The sequence below is a fragment of the Callorhinus ursinus genome, unplaced genomic scaffold, assembly GCF_003265705.2.
Source record: "Callorhinus ursinus isolate GAN/ISIS: 27379988/994484 unplaced genomic scaffold, GSC_fseal_2.0 scaffold5, whole genome shotgun sequence".
NCBI lineage: Eukaryota > Metazoa > Chordata > Mammalia > Carnivora > Otariidae > Callorhinus > Callorhinus ursinus.
The window spans coordinates 20,439,399-20,443,950 of record NW_027397067.1 but is presented as its reverse complement, the minus strand read 5'-3'; the positions used below and the strand labels follow the sequence as shown (position 1 = coordinate 20,443,950).

Below are 4,552 nucleotides of genomic sequence, written 5' to 3'. Positions count from 1 at the left end.
CCTATTACCTCGCAATTTTTCAAGATGGGTTATTTTCTCATGATAACAAAGGGCACATAAATGGGAAGAAGTCATTCTGAGTTAGTTGATGATAAATACTCTTAGTTTAAAAAAACACTGCTCAGAATAACCCAGCTGATTGAAAAATAATAGTTGCACTGGTTTATTAATATAAACCAACATCTTTGTACAGCTTTTGTTGTTGCAAATCCCTATCCAAAAAAAAAAATCTATCTATAGAAAACATTAATTTTGGAAAGGCTGCTAAAAGAAAAATGGCAAATTACTGAATGGGATAAAATCTAAAAACCCATCCCCCACGTGGGACACTTTCTCCCCCACAGTTTATCCAGATTCAGCTTTGTTGTGAATTAATCATCTATGAAGGATGGAAGTCAAAGGAATAGAAAAAGATAAAGGAGCCCATCAAAAAAATTTCCCTGGCAAGTGGGAGGGAGGGCATGAGGTTAGGAGCCCTATTAGGGAAGGAAATGTCCTGGTCCTAGATGCCATTTTGGTCAATGATTGGAACACGGAAGTTTGGTAGATTCAGGATGAAACATTTCTGGAGCTCCTCTAGATATTTCTCAAGAAGTTCCACTGCCCTCTCACAAGAAATGGTTGGTGTGTAGTATTGGTCCAGAATACTGAGAATCAGGAAGGCCCCATAGCCATGGGCAGGCTGCAAAAGGAGCCTTGGCCAATACTGCCAGGTAGTCCATGTAGGAGAGTGCTGGAACCTCATGCCCATCATAGCCGGCCAGGAGGAGGTGGACATGGTATGGGGTCCGACTCTGAAGACAGTCAGTCACGTTTTGGCATGTGAAATTAGCTGCTGCTATGGGAGTCCATTCATAATGATTGTGCATCTTATAAAGTGGCTCATTTTGCTGAATATATTCTGCAAAGTGTACTGTGTCTCCAGCCTCTCCAACACAGAGGAAAAAGATTTCTTCTCTCCTCTTAAGCATCTTGTCATGATCATCCTTCATCTGGACAACGCTGTTAGTGGCCACTTGGCTGGAGGTGAGAAGGCCTCTGTCGGGGCCCCAGGTGAGGTACTCCATAGTGGCAGGAGGCCAAGAAGACAGAGCGTGGTACATGCCAGCTTCTCAGCCTCACCTGAGAGACATGACAAAGGACACTTTTATGCTCAGGAGTTGCCTAAGAGGAATTGCATTTATATTTTTACAGATGTTAATGCATTCCTGTACCTAGAAGTAGTAGATTTGTGCATATAATGGCTTTTGTCTGCTCAGGTTTAACTATGTACCATGGCTTTCCTGCTCTTTCAAAAGGAGGATGGGTTGCAGCAGGGGAGTTAGAAGCTAAGAAACTGACAACACATGCTTGTCTTCCAATGGGACTCTAATCCCTTAAAAAATAAACCTGGGCTTCATCCTTACGATAGTTCTCCACATGAGCCATGGGCCACAAGGTGCAATCTTACATCCCTCTTTAGTTTTGATGAGACAGTGTCATGTGTTTCATGGCAAGATTCAAGGGACCCTTGCTTGGCTGTTAAATGTATTCAAACTGAATGATAGAATTTTATAACTGGAAACAATGTTTATATCATTAAACTGACTTTCTTGTTTGATAAATGAGTAACCAGAAATCTAAAACTGTTTAATGACTGACACAGGATTGTAGAGATGGAACCAAGTTCAGTGCTCTTTCCACTATACCAAGTTGACTATATCAGGTAAGCTTTTATTCCCCTTTAAACATCAAGAAAGGCTATATTCTTCAAAAGCTAGTGTCTGAATTTATTAATTATTCCTATTAGGGTCAACATTTTACTTTCCCCCTACGTAGGCAGAACAATACCACCCGAAGATGTCCATACTCTAATCCTTAGAATCTGCAATTTTTACCTTACAAGGCCAAAGGATCTTTGCAAATGGAATTAAAGTTATAGACCTTAAGATACAGAGCTCATTGGGTAGACCCAATGTTATCACATGGGCCTTTAAAAGTATAAGAGGAGGGCAGAGATGAGTTAGAAGAGAAAGGAGACATTTGAAGCCCCAGAAGGGTACCATTGCTGGCTTTGAAGATGAAGGGAGAAAGCCATGAGCTAAGGTATGCAGGTGGTCTCTAGAAGTTTTTAAAGGCAAGGAAATACGTTCTTCTGCAAGCCTCCAGAAAGAACACAGCCCTGCTAACATCTTTCAGCCTGTGAGACATGAAGCAAAGGAACCAACCAAGCCCACAAACTTCTGGCCACCAACTTTGTGGCAATTTGTTACAATAGTAATAGGAAAATAATACGTTCTTTCCCCTTCCCTTCATCTTCTTCATTTCCACAATCTTCTTACAGTCATCATTACCATTATCAATTGTCATCATTACCACTGTTGCCCCCTTTTATTGAGTACCCCTTAAATAGGAGGCCCTGGGCTTAGTGTTTCAAATTCATTGTCTCTGATCTTTACAACAATCCTAGTAGGTAGACATTATGAACTCTTCTTGACAAATGAGGTGACTGAGTCAAGCAATTTGTCATAGGCCACAAAGATAAGTATAGGATCCTAGAGAGCTAGCTCTGAGTGAGAAATTATTTCAATTTCGTAGGTGGGCAAAAGTGATAATAATGTATTATTTATTTCTGATATAATTTCCTTATGAGGGAAAAAGACTAAAAAAAATCTTTTAAATAGATAAAGTCAGGTGCGGGCAAGTGATTGTCAGCAGGGTATAGCAGTAGAGAAAGATTAAGTGTGTATTTACAGACAAGAAATTTGAAAAATGGTTTAGCCATAGATATGCAAACGAATATAGTATTTTGAGTGATCCTATGGCATCAGAGTATATGATGTAGTAAACATTCCATCTACAAGCCTAGAGATTATTAAGATTATCTTATGTGATTTTGCAAGAAGCTTTTCCTGCTTAGATGCAGAGATTTTCAGTTCTCTTCATTAATCGATCTAGTATTAAGTTCAAATTAGCTAAGCACTGTTATGTGTTTACATCCTCTGAATTAATTGGCTGAAAATATGTATTCTGGTCTCAGAGTATTGAAATGATTAAAAATATGCAGGGAATAGATGCTTACTAAATACCATTTGCTGATATATTCTAAATCTGTAGATTGCAGGAAGGCCTGGAGGCTGCATGAGTCTGTGCTACCACATTAGGGCACCAGGTGTGAGGTGCCAGTTGGAACCCCAGAATGCAGGCAGTGTTAATGGAGCTTTGAAAGGGGACCTGGTGAACATCCTAGAAATCAGGGAAAGTGCTAAAGGAAAAAACAAAAGATAGAAAAAAGGCTTATAGAAACACACACACATAAACACAGAATGGTAGAACATTTCTAGAACAAAGATAGAAAAAAGACTGGAAATATTTAAAATAGAGGTGTCAGGAAAGGTATCTGTAACTTAAAAAATTTTTTTTAAAAACAAGTTTGGAGTCTTAGGGTATTCAGGTTAGGATGAGTTCAGTTAAAAACCAAAGAGATTTTAGGGTAGTTTTTTATGCCCCACCCCATTATTAAAACATTCAGTCCTTACTTGATGCAAAAGTATCAAACCAACAGCTAACTAACATTTATTGAGCATTTACTAGCAGATAGCCTTAATTATCTATTAGTTGACACCCTTAGTGAGCAAAACAACTGGGATTTGGTTTTAATTCTTCCTGATATTCAAGTCCATTTGTTTTTAGCCATTACACTACATTTTTGAACACATGTAGAATGTATCCTTTTGTCTGGTCATGATGATTAAAAGACTTTTATTTATGTCCTGAAATCCTGAGTCTAGGCCCTTGAAGAACTCAAGAAGAAAGGGAGCATAAGGTCATGCTCTTACTACACTGGACAAAGATGGATAAGGCTCATGGTCGGACTCCTCTCAGATTTCGCTTGGAAATCCAGACATCATGTTTTTCAATGTCTACATAAAGTGGAGAGAAAAGCAGGGCAGAGGAGACCAAGAGTTGCCACAAATATCCAGTCTTTCATTTGTCTTTAGCAATAGAACATCCAATGTTAATCTGGATGTCAATATTTGTAGCATTTTAGCTTTTGTAGCCTTCCTTGCTGCTAAGTTTATGTGATTTATGTGATTATGCTTGAGACAAACAAAGAGGAAATTTGTGTGGAACTTCTAAGAAAGGTCTTAGAGGGAGCTAGAACATTGGAAGGAATACCACATTGGTCCTTCTTCCATTACTTTTTCCTGCTGCCTGGAGCAGGCAGGTTGACTGGAGCTCTAGCAGCCATTTTGTACCATGAGGTGACCTTGAGAATGAAAGCCAGAATTAGGATGTTGGAGCAAAAGACTAGGTGACTCCTTGGTTACACCAGTACTGGGCTTTCTACCCCTGGATTTGAGAGAAATTGATTTGATGATCATTGACACAGTGCTAAAAAAGTCAAGATAATCTAATCCCAGATGAAGACAATAGCTGCATGAATCTGAGTCCTCGTAAAAGCAGACAGGATTGGACATGTAAGAGATTTATTGTGGTAAAAGTCAAGGTCTGTGAAGAAAAAAAAGGGGTGGGGGAGGAAGCCCTGGAAAGAGCGAGGGAAAGAGCAGGG

At 39.3% G+C, this 4,552-nt stretch overlaps 1 pseudogene; it reads right to left on the bottom strand.

Annotated features, from left to right (window-relative positions):
- Window positions 1-379: 379 nt before the first annotated feature.
- On the bottom strand, window positions 380-1,067 carry LOC112823565 (proteasome subunit beta type-2 pseudogene; annotated as a pseudogene).
- Between the last annotated feature and the right edge of the window lie 3,485 nt (window positions 1,068-4,552).